Below are 17,717 nucleotides of genomic sequence, written 5' to 3' on the forward strand. Positions count from 1 at the left end.
GTGTCAGCCTCTGGGCTTCTTGTAAATAAGAAGTCAGGAGGTGAGGGCTAGCTGAGGGCCAACTTAGTTTGGTGGGGCTCTGCTCCATTTGCCCGAATGGACCAGCCTCCAGCGGCAGCACCTGTTACATGACCAGAGAGCATTACCCTCAGAAGGTAGGCCAGGGAATACACAGTGAACATTGCTGTATAAATGGTTGGATCTGTCTATTTCCAGTTTCTGTTAGTTTTGCATGTATTGATAAGTCTATTCCATGTCATTTCCTCATAATTCTGCTATATATAGATATAGATACAGATACAGATCTGCAGGAAAATTCACATTTTTAAAAAATTGACATTTTAATCTCAAATACACATCTTTATATGCATTTTGGTATTTTTTTGAGCCAAGAATTGCACCACAAAATTTGGAGGATAACTGTGTTCTGAGCTGCATATTATTAATCTAGGAAGTGTTAATCAGGCTACGTCGTGTAAAAATAAGGATTGAACAAAATCTTTGAGCAATCCTGTTTTCTTACAGTAATTTTGCTAACAAGCAAAATAGTAGTGGCTGGCAGCACTCCCTTAGTCCTTGAACAATGTGAAACTGGCAAAAAATGTTATGAGACCGCTCAGCATGAGTAAAGACTTGAAAGTACAAAAACAAGAATTACACAGTAATGGAACAGTGCAGCAAACAGATCCTCTATGGTTTAAATTTATTTTTGCCCAGGGATTTTTTACTTGCGGAACTAGTCACCATAAAAATACAGCTCAGCCTGGCTCAGAAAATGCGTATCCCCACACCTCTGAGAGCCATTCTACATGTTACAGAGAAAGAAGTGGCAGACTGAGGGTCTCCACTCATTACTTTTGTGGTTTAGAAGCAACTGCTGCAATGCAGTTCCTTCCATGCTGCAAAATTAACCTGAGGAGTTCTGAATTCTGAGCTGAGTGGGAGGAGCCTGTTTCACAACTCCACCCATTCTGGATGTTACTCTTCCCATAAACTGGTACCATGCTGGTGAGGGTTAAAGCCACAGCATGGGCTTCTGCCACCAGGCTTGGAGCTTCTCATGTTACCTCTGCAGCATGAAAAGAAGCCAAACTGCAGCAGCTGCCACACAGCAAAATTAACCTGAGAAGGAGATTTGAGGTGGTGGAATTCTGGGCTGTATCACTTCAGAACACATCACGGGTGTTGTATCTTTTGAATGCTCTACCGTCATGTAAAAAGTGCTCTGCATTTAGTACATTAGCACACTAAAGTTTTGGCATTGCTCATTCCCTGTGTCTTAGTTTACTACATGCAAGAAACTTTTGTGTGGGAGAGGAATGAAAATAACAATCCTTGGATACTTCCGCACTGAGAATTTACTGTGGAATAGACAAGCTTCATTCACTCACTTTTTGTGGGGCATCTGCATGACATTGTGATCGAAACATGCCCCTCTCAAATTTCCTTGTTCAGCTTCCTTTTTTCTAGAGCTCAGTGGTACAGCTGCGCAATCTCCCCAGATATAGATGGCCTATCGCACAGCTATTCAATCGGTTTTCTGGCTGGTCATGTTCCGTATAGATTGCTTAAGCAATTTTATTTTCTTTGGTAAATCTCTCCTCTCTAGAAACCAACTTTATCACTTTAACCCTTCCCTTTCCCAATAGTCTCACCTTTAAATCCATTTCTTTCCCTCCAAACACATACAAACTGCAATGGGGGGGATCATTATTAGGAGTGTAGTGAGTGGGGAAAGGGAATATTTAACCCTTTACACACACAAATGGTCCCAAATGACAATTTCTCCTACCCCGACATTTGGGGCTGGGGAAAGGACATGCTCCCATGAGAACAAAATGTTATTTGGATAATAGTAATAATAATAATAATAATATAATTGCTATTCTACTTCCAGTTTAAAGCAGAACGGCACTGATTGGGTACTGCTAAACCGCCCATGTATGGAAGCACCCCTTGACACACAACTGCAGTCTGAAATGGTACAGACTGGAATGCTACCACATTTTTCTGTGCATTGTGTAGATCAGCCAGCCCAAATTATCACTGCTGACATTGAAGTAAGCAGAGCCTCAAGGTCAGAGGATAAGGTACAACTTCCATACAAGCTCGAGACCCTGCATCTTTCTTCATCTTCTTCTCAGAAATTAACTATCCACACTCCATGTCCCTGGGCTGTATTAATATAAACATGGAGGATTATCATTATCATCATCATCATCATCAGGAGGACACAAAAAAGGAGGAGGGAAATACACTGACACAATTAAGCAATTCTCGAATCCCATCCAACAATCCCTTTATTGTGCCTGCTGCAAAACAACTTCATTATATCTGCCTAGTTAGATAAGACAGCTTTTCTGATCTGGCCTCCTCATGTGCCTGTCTCCCCCATCCCTACCCCCACATCACTGCACCACTGTGTCAGCCGATATTACGCTTGCCAGCTCTGCAGTGTTGGATATTTTGTTACTGGAGGCATAAAAATTGGCTTGGGAACGGAAGTGGAAGGGAGGCATGAGACAGACAAAGGAACAGGGAGCCCATAGTTTTGTGTGGTGCACACAAGCTCTGCCTATCACATGTCCCTCCCCAACCCCCTCTTTCCTACCTACACCCAGCAGTCCAACTCTTCTGCAAATTGCATTTACTTTCTAAAATAAAAGGTGCCTGAAGTCAAGCCATCTCACCTGTCTCTTTCTGTCGCACTCAAATGTGCAGAGGCCAGTTTTGGTTTTCCATGGTGAGTGAGTCTTAGGGGTTGTCACCTTTTCTCTAGCAGGGCTCTTGTACCTTTAACAGCTATGTAACATACAGAAATTCAGTGGCCCATACATTTCCTAGCAAGGAAATATCAATGACAGAAGCATTCAGCTGCTGAGTGTCTGCCTGTCATGTACCTATGGAGCCATGCCCTGGAGGAAAAAAGAGGCAATGAGGCTCAAAACTGATTCTTGAGCTCAATCCTGGTGCAAATTGAGCTCTGCCCAACTTCTATCTCCCAGTTCTCTGTCCTCTTCTAGATTACCTATTTATCGAGAATTCATCCTGATTTCTTTTCACAAAGTTGGCATGGAGGTTATATGATGATGTCGCTGTTTATTAAGAATTCATTCACATTTGTTTGTGCAAAGTTTATACAACAGTGCATCAAATGATTGTTATCCCACACTTTCCAGTAAACGTTCAAGTCACCTTCCTTAGTGCAGAAAGTATGATGGGGGGGGGTTTGTTGTGCAAGAACACAAAATCCATTTTAATTGCGCAACCTAAATTTGTTGGTATATGATTGAATCCTACCTGCAAAATAGTGCCAATCTGGAAGCAGCCAAGATCACTTGCTAAACACCAGACATACAACACAGCCAATGAAATAAAGCAGCCATCAAGTAAATTGATGCTTTTGGATTGCACTCAGGGTTCATCTAACAATTCCACCCCTTGTCATAGGTGCACATTCAAATCAGTCCATGTCCCTAGAGGTATGTAAACTGATACAGCAGCTGCTGACAAATCAAGACAACTTGCAAGAAGAAAAAAACATTTGATGTCTTTTTGGTGGAGGTAGCTATTCTGAGCCAGAGCTTAGCGTGCTCTTTCTTCCTGTCCTGACTAGCAGAAGAGTCACACTCAATAGGTTGGCAGGAACTTTGCCCCTGGAAGGGAAGGACACACTTCTTTGAACAAAACTCCAGGCCTCTGGGATGGCTTTAGGCACTTTACCACCAAAATCACCCATCCACTGCTATTTCATCCCCTCATCTCTACCAGTTTTCCCTCTTATTTTCATAATTCATGAAAACATGCCAAAGACAGCTCATCCCCTCTTTATTTCACACCTCCCTACACAAATTTCCTTAATTCCCATAAAGCCTTCAACCCACTCAAACAGAGCTCTGTACTATATAGAAACATAGCATACATCTCCTTGGCAAAGCCAATTAACAACCCCAACCCAATATTCCAAAAAATGCCCCATGCCTTCCAAATTGCAAAGCAAAGCAAAACAAAACCCAACACCTTTGGAAACTTCAAACCAAGATGTTTGGACCAACAAATGAAAAACCTTCAGTTTGCACATAACTCTTATACAGAGATAGCAATTATGTGGTTCAGATGAATGTTATTTTCTGCATTCCCCCGCCCAACTCCCTGAACATGAAGAATTCAACAAAACTCAAAAGCTTGTGTCCATACTTTTTAACACTTATCAGTCCAAAGAAATGAAATTAGGAACACAGGAAGCTGTTGTATACTGAGTCAGACTACTGGTCCATCTCACGCAGTATTGTCTACACCGATTAGCAGTGTGTCTCCAGGGTTTCAAGCAGAAACCTCTCTCAGTCCTGACTAGAAATGCCAGGGATTGAACCTGGGACCTTCTGCACACAAAATAGATACTCTACCACTGAGCTACAACCCTTTCATTTACAGCATTTTGGGCTCTTTAGTTTAAAAAAAAGGCAATTGGGGGGGAGATATGATAGAGGTGTATAAAAGTATGCATAGCATGAAGAAAGTGGACAGAGAAAACTTTTATCCCTTTCTCATAACACTTCCAACTTGCTCTGAATGTGGATACTGTTTTGTTATAGAAATAAATGTTTTTAAACCCCTCCCCCATTTTGCTATCCCATCCCAATCCTGTAAAACACGATTAACAAGTAGAACAAAACTGAAGTGTTACATCAGTTATTCACAAAGCTTTTAAACATCCCAAGAGAAGGCATGTTATCAGCAGAAGCTTATAACATTTGCAATCACCTAAGAAATCACAGCCTCAGCTCATCCCCACCCTAAGCCCAAGAGCCAATCCAGCAACCCTGATAACTAAAATAAATATCTAGCAAGGAAGCCCCCACCCCACCCATCCCAAATTGGCAACAGTTCTCTGACCCTGGGTCTGAAGGTTGTAGAGCCTTTCTTGTCCTGCCCCAAAGGGTGACTCTCACAAGCTGGGGCTTCTCAGCTTCTCTCCAAAGACGTGGTTCTTTGGTAAAGCCACCATACCAAGTGGGATCCAGCCACTGAAAAAAGATCAGCAGCTGCTGTGGGATCCCCAGCCATCTCTCCTTCACAGCCAGTTCCGTCTCATTTTGCTAAGATAATCGCCTGGAATGCATTCAGTGCAGTCGGATGGCTGGCAGGGAAATTGCTTCCTGCGTTCATGGATAGCATCCCTTTGAAGAAGATGCCAATTTGTGCCGTTCCCACCAGATGCCTACCAATGGATTTTGCTAGTGGGATGATTCCTCCTATTACCCTAGGAGGACCATGAGGTTCCATGGAGAGAAATGAGGGAACCAAACCCTCAAGACATAGTTGAGTTGAGCTGTTTGTTGCTAAATGAACAAAAACCTTGATGCTGGGACACTTATCTGGATTAATCCAGCATAATCCTTTAAAGACTGCCTCTAACGAAGTGATCACTAACTAGCATCCCCCCACCGAGGCAAAGTTTGCTCCCCGCACCTTTCTAGTTGCTAACAGAAAGGCAACAGAGAAGGGGCTACACAGGGCAGTGACTATGGGAATGTAGTTTGTTAGAGAGCTGCAGAGTCTTTCAGGGACAGTTCAGGAGAGTCTTCTTGTGCATAAGAAAAGTAATCAGATTCTCCTAGACTGAAATTTTATTTGAACAATCACTAAAACTTGAGGTATCCCCACAAGTACTGAGGATGTAGTCAGACATAGCCCAACAGAAGGGGGACGTCTTAAAAACAGATAATCAGAATGTATTTACTATATCATTACAGGAAAGTTATATCATATATAATCACCAATCCGGGTCTAGGCAAAACAAAATTTTCCATACAGTAAAATAATACCCAATCCATCATGTATATATTGCCCTAAATGGTGATAAGGCAAAATGAAATAGTTGCAAACCTCCAGAGTAACACAAAAAAAAATTATAGGAAAGCCAAACTGGTAGCTTCCAACACAATAATGTTTACTTATCCAGGCTTAATGCCTGAAGCATATAATGAAAAAAGTTGAGTGCAATATCCTTCCCGGCTACAATGAGCAGCTGGTCCCTCGACCTGTTTGAATCTGGATTCATACTCATAAAGATCATATTTCATGTATAGGAGACTGAACATCCATCTAAGTGGCCCCATATGAAATCCCTTGTTGGTTGAGATTAGCACAACTATGGGCTGGCTCCTACAACTGTGTAATTCCTTGCACACAAATATTTCCATGCAAACGCCTCCCTCCCTTTGAAGGAAAATATGGCCATAAGTGCTGAAAAAGGATGCTCATTCACACTCAGTGAGATTTTTAAATGTAATCTCCTCCACCAAATCATGGTTCCATGTAGAAACGTCCCATACCAGGCGAAAGTTTTAATGTAGATGCCACAACTGTGAGATCTCATGCTACTTTACAACACAGTTCCATCAGTCAGAAATAGGGATGGAACGATCTGTCAATTTCAGTTCTCTCGGTTTCTCACTTGTTCAACCTGAAATTCAGTTCTCCATATTTCTGCAATTCATGATTTAAAAAAAAAAAGTCATGAAAATTCTCCAGCATTTTAGTGTGAAAGTCTCCTAATAAACACATTTGTATAGGCAATTTTGACTAATGCACACATTTTTGCAAGCCATTTCTCATCATATAATATATTTTTGTATGTTATTAACCCTCATATATTCATTTTTATGCACACTTTCCCCTAACATGTGCATTTTGTAAACATTGTTTGGTTGGTGAACTGCATTGCAAAATTTGAATAAGTGTGAATTTTGAAGGATAGTTCTGTTTCGGTTCTCATACTGCTTCAGAATTGTGAATTTCACAGATTCAGCTTTAAATGCAAACTGAATCGAAATCTTCACCCATTCCTAGTCAGAAGCCAGACTAAGCAGCCACAAAAACCAGATTTCAAAATGTTAGGAGAGGGTATGGGAAGAGGTATCATGATCTACATGGTGTGAAATCAATAAAAGTGGAATCCTTTCCCTGATGAATTCCTGGGCAACTGCTTTCTTTGAAGGCATCTGATGCACCAAATGCACAGGAAGAACAGCATTAAAAAAAGAAAGAGCAGGAAAAGAATCAGCAGCTTGAGCGAACCCCTGAAACCAACTGGGAAATGCCAAATGAACAAGCCTCCTGATCATGCCAAACTTCCCCAAGAGAGCCTCACACATGGATTGCCCTGGAGGATGCCAGTAATCCAGTATCTGCTTTCAGCTTCCAGACTGTTGTGAGGTTTCCACAATCCACAGTAGACAAAGTGTGCATCCGTCCATACTCCTTTGAAGCATAATGCAAGGTTTGGGAAAATCCTGTTGCATATTTCCCAAATTCCACAAACAGTGGGAAGTTCGGGGTGGAGGAAAGCCACAGGATTTTGTTTCCTTTGGGATGAGAGACTAATGATGTCTTTCGTAATATGTGATTATTTACAAATTGAGTGTGAATAAGCACCCCAGCAGAGAACACTAGTGAGTAAAGCAGGATCAGTTTTCCAGAACAAAGAGCATGCCTCTGGAGACACACACGCACAATTCACTCCTTGCAAACCACATAACAATCAGGCCTGTTATCTTCTCTGCTAGCTATATGTTTCAACTCTCTCTCACACTCACACACACACATGCACTCAGAGAGAGAGAGAGAGACAAGAGAGAGATGAATGCCTATTATGCTATTAGGGCTGCAGGAAAAACAGTGCTTCGTGTAACAAACACATAAGAATGCAAGAAGAGCCCTGCTGGATCAGACCAAAGGCCCATCTTGCTTCCAGATGACCTGTGTATCGAGCATTCATCTTGATTTGTTTGCACAAAGTGGGGGGATAGTTTTAGATGACTTCAGCTGTTTTATATTCATCCTGATTTGTTTGTGGGGAGGTTAGATGACATTGCCTCAAGCAACTGTTATCCCACAATTAACAGCGCATTTCCCCATCACTTTCCTTACTGCAAAAACTCCTTATTGTTTTGGAAGCAGCTTTGTTGCTGCAAGAGTGCCAAATCTACTTGAACTGCACAACCAGAATTTGTAGGAATGTGATTGATTCATACTTGCAAAATAGTGACAGTCTGGAAGCGCCCCTAGTCCAGCATTCCCTTCCCACAGGGGACAAACAGATGCCTACAGCAAGGCACATAAAATGTGGGTATCTTACATGCACACACATGTATCTTTATGCACTTGTGTACACCTTCCTGGGAATTCTGGGCCAATCAGGATTCTCAGGCATGTGTACATAGATATTTAAAGGCTGTACATACTTAAAAGCATCGTTTCTCATTAATGTGTGGTGCTGCTAAAGATCAGAGGGCAGTCTTATATCTTCACTTGCCACTACCCAACAGTATTCTCATTACAATCCTAGAGGGAGATTTTGCCCTCTTCTCTTTGACATTAGCATTATTTTGCTGCCACGCAAGTAAAGGGTGTTGCAAGACCCTGTTGAGGCTCTCTGTATCTGGACTGTGTTAAGCCATTATTTGGTGGCTTGTTTTTTTAATTTGATGTAGCTTCTTCCCCCCGCCCCATTTTATAGGAATGTTACTTTTTAAAAGGTTTGCTAGTACCTGCCCTGAGTTCCTGAAACCAGTGTTGTGAACTAGACAAGAGTATTTTTATGTGGACCACTGAGGCTTGGGTTCAAATCCCTGCTCTGCCTTGAAGCTTCCTGGCTAACCTTGGACCATTCATATACGATCCTGGAAATGTCAGCCTCTTTTTGCAAATGCATCACGGTTGCAAGTGGGTTCATTCACAAGCACACAGCCCATCCTCACACGATAGAGTGAGGTGTTGCATCAAACACTCCAGCCTAGGATTTCCCTGTTGCCTTGGAAACCCTAGCACCAGGTAGGAAGCACAGAGCACCAGATGTGCAGCCTCTTCACTAAGCTCCCTTATGCAATTCAAACACTAACATCAGGACACGTCTGGAAATGAGCCATTCAAGCTTTCTCTCTGTGTGCTTGCTGCAGGTGACACTCTCTCCTATACCACACATCCAACAGCTATCAGGTCTGCACATCTGCCTGTGCCAAAGCTTTCTTCTCTGTTATACAGCTTGCTTTGAGGCAGCTGATCCCACCCCTATTTATTTATTTATTTATTTAAAATATTTCTATCCCGCCCTTCTACCCTATAATAGGGCACTCAGGGCAGCTTACAAAAGTAAAATCACACACGTACATAATAAAATTGTAAACAATAAAATCACAAAAACATTAAAATAAATTAAAATACATAAAATACAATTAAAATACATAAAATACTATCTATCTATATCTATATAAATATAGATACACATACACACACACATATATAGGGAGTGGTACTAAAGGTGGCTACAAGAGTAAACTTTAACGTAGAAGGCACCCTAGAGGTGACAAACTCCTCTCATCTCCCAGAGCTGTGGAAAGCTGTGCTAGTGACTCACATTTCACCTTGCCCCACATTAGACAATGTTTTGAGACTCCCATCTGCTGTTACCAGTGAATGACAGCAAATTGTCTACATTGAGCATTAGAGTCCAGCAGGGGGCCAAAGCTATCTTTAGTCTACCTCAAATCTCTACCTCCATTAACAAGTTGGAGGGTGGGACCAGGGTGGGATAGGGGACTGACTCCTTGCTTCAGGTGTGAAAGTGTCTAATGCTGGTGTGGCCAAGATCTGAAAGTCCTGCTCTGTACGTTCTATCAGAAAGGGAAAGTTTTGGTGCATCCAGTTTTTGGTGCATCTTAGTGGTGCAACTAAGTACTTTTAGACTCTGGACTTAGTGAACTTATTGGGGAGCCCTTTTTATATGTAGTGGGCATCACTTCACTTACTCTGAAGTGTGAATAATCAGCTATGCTGCATTTGGGAGCCCTTCTGCTCTTTCTGCTGAGTGGGGCCCTTGGCTCCTGCTCTAAAGTCCTGCCCTGATGGCACCACTGGATGCATTTTCTCTTCCCTTCTTAACTAAGCCTCTTGAAAGAAGTAGAATGGACAAAAGTACAGGGTGTAGTCCTTTCAAAAAGACCAAAGCTTTCTCATTCTTATGGAACAGGGCAGTGATTTTCAAAGTGTGTTCTTGGGGCCCTTAGAAGCCTACCAAAGCTTCTTCAAAGAGAAGGTTGATTATGGCAGACAATGTCCCCATGAACAATTGCCTAGCGCTACCAACTAGGCATGCTTGCAGAATTCAGTTTCTGTGCATTCCAGTGTGAACTGACCTGATGCACACCTCCCGGACTAAAATGTGGATCAGAATATAATTATCCTTCAAAATTCGCACTTCTCCAAAGTTTGCAATATAGTTCTTGGCTCAAAATAACATACAAAAATGTGTTAACAATGCATATTTTAGGATACATTTAGAAATGCATACACTGAGATAAATTATGTATTTAAAATGTTAATTTTGTGCAGCTTTTTCAAAACAAATGGCAAATTAATGTGGAAATGGGACAAGACGGACTTATGAATGAACACATGCAGAATTGACATGGACCAGAAAACCCATCCATCCCTACTACCAACCATCTCCTGCGATGTGCAGCTACTGGAGAATTGTGCGTTTGTGGACACAACCTCAGTTCTTCTGTGTGAACTGAGTGTGCACCATAGGACATGCCCAAGAATCAATCCAGAAAGAGTTCCTTGAAGACGGAAAGTTAGAAAACACTTAAATTGGGAGGGGGGGGAGGGGAGTAGACTGCAGCAGTCTGTCCATTCATTCCTAAAAAACACAGGTATATACCAGTTCCCCTCACCCCAGACATCCTTTTTATTTTGCATTCATGATTATTTGTGCTCATGATGGTATCAAGGTTGTGATACATGACCCTGCTCTCAACACTGTTTGCACCTGCAAAAGTTTCATAGTGAACATACTGCTTTATTTCCATTCAGTGCATGATTTGTAACTTCCTGCTGAAATTCTGTAACTTTTTATATCACAAATGTTCCAGGACTTTATTATTATATTTTGGTCCCAGTTTTGTTAGATTATAGTACAAGGGTGCCCTTCTTTCCTATAACAATGCAATGACATTAGGGAAGCATAGCAGAACAACTAATAAAGCAGAATGATGTGTGGACGGTCCAGTATAAATCCACCACTAATGCACTATTATTGCATCAATGGCATGTTGCAGAATATACCCATCTCCCCAAAAAATACCAGCCTGGAGGGGCACAAAGTGCTGCTGATGCTCTGGCTTTTCTGCATTCAACTTGAAGTGACTTACAGTGCAACACTGAAAAATGTCTTCTACTCAGAAGTAAGTCAACTGGGCTTACTACTAGTTATGTGGGCATGGATTGCAGTCTTAATATAGCACTTAATATTTCACGCATTCATTCTGTATTTACATGTTGGCACTTAGGACAAAGCTCTCCTGAAGAAGCTTACATAAAATAACTAAAAACATAAAAATCAAAGCTAGATTACTAAAGCTGTGCGCCCCCCCCCAAGTGTTGCTGCATTCCAGCTCCCATCAGCCAAAGGCAGCATGGCCAGTGGTTAGAAATGATGGCAGCTGAAGTCCAGCAAGATCTGGAAGGCCACAAGACAGCCACTCCAGCTTCAAAATATATAAGAAAAGTTCCACTTACAAAACAACAAACATAAACAGTTTTAAACAACATAAAATCCAGTTCACAACACCCTTAGAAAGCTTCCACATGGGTGTTTATTGTGGGATGGGTGCTCTGCAGGCATGCAGTTTCTTCTGTTTTCTTTTTTGCAGCATCTACATGTAATCGCTGGTATCAAAATGCCACTCCATATCCCTCCGCATTTACCCTTTCCAGAAAAAAATCTGGTAGGTTTAAAAAAAACATCACTGCTAACAAACCATTTGACCCATTTATAGTATTAAGCTTCCATCTGGGAGCCCCCTTAATAAATGCAATTTGGGGGGGAGCTGTTAAGGTTAGGGTTGCCAGATCAGAAGCATCCCAAACTCTGAGATTTCAGGGGCAGGCCCTAGTGCCATCATGGGGGTGGGCCCTAATGATGTCACAGGGCAGGCATGAGTGATGTCATGTGGTGGACCTGAGTGATGCCCCAGGGGTGGGCCCAAGTGATGTCATTAAGCATGATACATTAAGTATCAACCACAGTAGCTTGGAGCATACAATTCAAAAACATTTCTCTGATTGGAAATTTAGAAATCTTAGCTAAAAGGTGGAGCCTGGGTAGGGAACACTTAATCTAGCCTAGGCCAGGCCAGTCACCAGAAGGCCACTGCAGGAAGAAAGGAGCCTAGTGTTGTAGAGATGGTAGATGGGAGCATTCAGGAGTAAAGATGGATGCCCCTGAAGGCTGCAATTCTAAACACATGTACTAAGGGACTAAGCCCCATAGAACTCAATAGGACTTACTTCTGAGTAGATATGGTTTGGACTGTGCTGTTGATAAAGCTTGACTTGGGATCCTCTGCAAAGATATCCTTATCCAAGCACGGTTTGCAACCCCCTGTCTGGAATGCCCTGCCCCTACCTTTTAAAATGGCTGCTCCAAACTTCTTTACAGATTTGACCCTTCATTTCAGAAAAAAGTTTGAGAAATGAGTAAGAGTAAGATGATTCTCTACCCTTTTCTGTCTACCCTGTCTAACTCAGTTTGACAGTCAACCCAATTCCAATGAGTAATAACTGTCAGAGAGAAAACACACATAGTTTGGTCTACCTTCACTGGTAGCAGCTTGGGAACAACAACAATTGCAGCCACACTTCCCAGGATGTGAATTCTCCTTTACCACTATGGGCAAGAAACAAACCGTCATGCAACCAGCAAGGTACATCATCAGTGGGTTTAAGGGAGTTGAGCTGAGCGCATGGATCCACTGTTGTTGCTTCTATGGATATAAGGGAGTGAGGTTAAAGGTAAATGAAATGCAAATAGAAAAAGAAAAAACAATGATGATTTCCTAAATGCAATACCATACCAACCACAACAAAATTCCTATGAGTAAGCCCGAAAACTCAGCATCCTACAACCAGCCAGGATTCCTAACCAAAAACCAAAACTAAAAAAATCCTGGAAGCCGGTCAGCCAAGGTCATAGAAATCCCCATTCAGTACAACCTCACCCCAGGGTTGCAGTTAGTGCAGAATGCTGTGGCATGATTACTGACATGAGTGCGACTGAGACCCTATCAGCACATAATACCTCGGCTCTGAAATCTGCACTGCTAGCTGATTCCCTGCCAGGTCAAGTTCAAGGTGTGCTTTCCATGTTACAGGTGCCACATAGTACTTGTTCTGCTCTTGTAAGAAATCAGTCCTTCAGTGTGACAGCACCTGTGCTTTGGAACCCCCTGCCTATTTACATTAGGCAGACGCCTTCATTGTACTCTTTTCAGCATCTACTAAAAACATTTTTGTTTAGGCAAGCCTACCCAGGCATGTAGAGGCTATTGTGTTTTTTATCTGTTTTTAACTCATTGTTGGTTTTATTATTTTGAATGTTTTTAAATACCTATCTGTAACTGTTTTTGCCAATAATTTTATTGTTTTAATTCCTTCTGTAAACCGCTTTGAGATTTTTTACAATAAAGCTGTGTATAAATGTTATAAATAAAATACATAAATAATTTTTTGAGTCACTGTAACCCTTGGGTCTCTTTCCACTTTTAGGAACAAAGGAATCTGTCTCATACCGACTCAGGCCATTTGGTACCATCTAGCTCAGTATTGATGACATGGACTAGCATTGGCTCTCCAGGATTCCAGGCAATAGTATTTTCCAGAAATTGAATTTTGGACCTTTGCATGCAAAGCATATGCCCTGCTACTGAGCTACAGCCCTTCCCCTGTTTAAAAAGCTATCTTTTAAAATTGTTCTTATCAATTCATTGATGAATGCATAGCATACCTAGGGTAGATCCACACCATTCATTTAAAACACATTCAACACACATTTGAAGCATATGAATTCCACCACAGAACCATGGGAACTGTAGTTTGTTAAGGGTAGTGGGAACTACACTTCCCATGATTCTTTAGGGGAAGTCAAGTTGAATTTAAATGCTTTAAATGTATTGTGTGGATCTACCTTATAAACTTTGCCTGCATGTAAATCATTTTAATTATTTTTTTAAAATGGAAATGAGCTGTAAGGTTTACTGGGTGACCATGGGGTACTCTCCATCTCTCAGCCTAATGTGCCCCTCAGGATGAAAACAACAAAGAGGAACCACGACTACCCAAGGAAGAGTACACTTAAAATGTAGAGGAAATAATAATGTTCAACCCTAGTGTGAAATCAAATACTCATCGGGACATAGTATGAAGAAATATTTACATAGGCATGACTGTCAAATATATTTATTATTTACACAACCTGTAAATATATTTATAGTGCAATCCTATGTTTGTTTACTCAGAAGCAAGTCCCAAGGTATTCAATGGGGCTTACTCAAACAGGGAAGCGACCACAGAACTGCAACCTCAAGCGATAAGGAACATCATTCACCCAGCCCAAAATTCAGAATCATGCCACTTTTAGCTATCTTGCAACTCTTTATACTTGTTTTTATGGTTATTGGATTTTAAAGGGATTTATTTATTGTTGTGAGCTGCCTTGGTTTCCAGTCGGCAACCCTACCTCACAGGGTTGTTGGAAAGACTCCATATGCACACACACACTAGAGATGTAAAAATACATAGACCCCATATAATAGTTAATTGTCAAAACCAGTTGGTCACTGCAGAACTTAAAAAAAAAATCAGTATTAGTTTTCCACATAATAAAATCCGTGATACCAAAGTAAGCCCTGCCTAATTGCTTTTAAAATAGGATTGGAGAGGAACAGAAAGATTTACAACACAAACACAATTCTTTGCTATGTTCACTCAAAAGTCCCATCAATTTACAGCACAATCCTAACCATGTCTACTCAAAAACAAGTCCTATTGAATTCCATGGGGTTTATTCCGGGTATGTGGGATTAGCATTGCATCTTTACTCCCAGAAAAGCAAGTATTGGATTAAAGCTTCATATTGGGAAGGTTTTCAAAACACTGCCCTCTTCAACAGCCCGGGAAAATTTAAACTTGTTTGACTCCTGCATACAAGAGAGAAAAAGACTTTTGCTACTGATGAAAGCTATATACTTGCTCAATTTATGAGATTTTCAGATAAGCGGGAAAACAGCAGTTTTCTGGTCTTGCAATGGGGTCTAGCTACTGCTTGGAGGTCAACAAATCCCTTGTCATAACCCCGACTTCACTTATTAGCTACAAACCTGAAAGGGCAGCGTTACAAGCTCATTTAACAGATGCTGCGTGGAGCGGCTGACGTTTTGGTGTATATCTCGTGAATCAGACCATCTAGAAACTTACTTTTCTTTTAAAAAATGAAATCTGAGAGTCTGGACACTAAGTTGACTCACACAGATACCCAGAGAGGACCCCAAAAATCCAGTCTCCAGACAAAAACCAGGGGGCTGGCAACCCTCATTAAGGTCCATTTAAAAATGAATAAAGGGACTGGCTTACTTCTTTGGGGAAGGAGTTCCACAAATATAGCGGCTTCACGAAGTCCTGCCTCTAATGCTCACAAATCTGAAGGAACTTGATGACGAACCTTCAAGCAGGGCCTTTGGAGCTGATCTTAAGAACAGGGCAGATTCACATGGTTGCATGCATTCCTTTAACTATCCTGGTCCCAAACAGATTACGGTTTTAAAGTTCAATACCAGCACTTTAGATTGGGCCCAAATCTACAGTCAATGCAACTGGAACAGTATGTTAACATCAGGGACAGCCAATATACCGCCCTCTAGAAGTTGTAGACTACAACTACCATCATGTCTGATTATTGGCCATGCTGGCTGGAGCTCATGGGCACTGTAGTTCAAAATATCTGGAGGGCACCACATTGGCTACCACATTGGCTACATTGTATTTGATGTTTTGAATCCTGAGCAGCTGCATTCTGCATCAATTGAAGTTTCTGGATCATCTTCAGACCCATGCAGAGTGCTATACAAAATCCGCTATGTTAGAGTTTTTTTTGTGATTTCAACAGAGTGCACTAATAACTGGTCTGTTAAGACTGGTAGTTGAAAGAATAAACAAACTTAATTTTTATTACTACAAAGAGGTAAAGTCATACATGCTGAAGCAGCCATGTGGCCTGCAGCCCTGTAGACAGCCTTTCTTGGAAGCCACATTTCTAGGTGGGGCAACTGTGTGTGGGGGGGGAGGGAAGGCGCATAGCTCCAGTGGCGGAGAGGATGTGAGGGCTGGGGGAAGGGAAAGGCAGTGACCTTCCCCCTCATTCCTCCTCCATGCAGACAGTGTGTTAACTTACATAATGGGCTATGTAAAGGTCAAGTTAAGAGAAAATTTATAATGAACACCAGGAATTAAATGACTGACATATTTTTTTGCTTCGTAAGAAAAAAGGATGCTAAGATACAGTAAACAAGGGGATACCAAAAGGTGTAAAACAAACAACATAGTTTATGCTATAACTAAGTTAAAAACTAGTGTGGGGCTTGTTTTCTCAAAAATTCAGTTTTAAGATTGCATCACAACAATACCAATTAGAAACAGAGTATGAGCACATTATAGTGCAACCATTTAGGGCAAGTGGTGCTGGCAACAATATGTAGAACTTTCTTAAGTCAATGAGACTGAGGCTGCAATCCAATACACACTTACCTGGGTGTAAGTCCCATTGAACCCAATAAAGCTTACTTCTGAATAGACATGTATTGAATTGTACTGTGAGTCTTTAACTTTGTAAAATATTTACTCCATAATAGATTTCCTTTATTAAACTTACAAAAATGCTTGATAAACATGCAAGAAAGTTTTCTGAATGGTAGGTTCACAATACAGTAGGGCCCCGCTTTACGGCACTCCGCTAATGCGGCGGTCTCAATTAGACGCAATTACACTAAAGCCCCACTCATACGGCGCTTGTTCCATTTTTACAGCGGTTTTCAGGCGTCGTGCACCATTCTATTAAATGCGTTCCGTTTTTCAGCGTTTTTCGCTTTTCAGTGGGGTCTGGAACGTAACCCACCATATGAGTGGGGCCCTACTGTACACATTTTCGGAGAGGAAAAAAATGCATAGCATCTAAAAAACATACCTTAGAACAATTGCTTAAAACAGACGTTTCCAAGACACATTTCACAATCAGAGACTGTGTCCATGTGATTCTGGTGCTGTGGAGTCTATAGTACACATGCTTTTGTACTGCAATTTTTATAAGGGTGTGAGGGACGGGCTGCTGCATCCCATTTTGGAAAGGTTTCCTGGATGAGTTGATGGAGTTCTTTTGAAAGTATGTTTAAACTATAATACTCCCTATGTCATGTTGCCAAATTTTTACGCATTGTTATTGACACTAGGGCTAAAATGCTTGCTGATTACCAGTTCATAGAGCAACTGGTTTTAATGTTTGTTCAATTGTTTGTAATGGTCACCGGATCAATAAACATATTTGAGAATTAAAGTAATGTAATTTTTTAAAATCAAAATTAAGTTGAGCTGTCCTTTCTTTTTCAAAAGCAAGAAAAACCAAATTTGCTATATGCTTGTGAGTCACTGAACCCTGAAAAAGCTTCATGTTGAGCTGCATGCATTGGGAAAAACAGAAATTAGGTTTGAATTACAACCCAGGTAGCCAGCCAGCCAGCTAACTGCAGTGTGCACACCAGTGTTTCTATTCCTCTAGGGCTGTTTCATTCCTTTGCCAAGCACTCAAGAAAAAGAAGAAAAAATAG

The 17,717-nt window shown here is 41.3% G+C and overlaps 1 protein-coding gene across 17 annotated transcripts in view; it reads right to left on the reverse strand.

Annotated features, from left to right (window-relative positions):
• SRCIN1 (SRC kinase signaling inhibitor 1) overlaps window positions 1-17,717 on the reverse strand; it is a 183,990-nt gene that overhangs the window by 115,417 nt on the left and 50,856 nt on the right. Inside the window, exon 1 of one of the 17 annotated variants that reach the window (XM_061589044.1) lies at window positions 4,897-4,991. The exons of the other annotated variants lie outside the window; for them this stretch is intronic. The gene's annotated coding sequence lies outside the window, so the exon portion shown is untranslated. Of the gene's footprint in view, window positions 1-4,896; window positions 4,992-17,717 lie in introns of those variants that run through there. 17 annotated transcript variants of the gene reach the window in all.

The sequence above is a fragment of the Rhineura floridana genome, chromosome 11 (assembly GCF_030035675.1).
Source record: "Rhineura floridana isolate rRhiFlo1 chromosome 11, rRhiFlo1.hap2, whole genome shotgun sequence".
Classification (NCBI taxonomy): domain Eukaryota; kingdom Metazoa; phylum Chordata; class Lepidosauria; order Squamata; family Rhineuridae; genus Rhineura; species Rhineura floridana.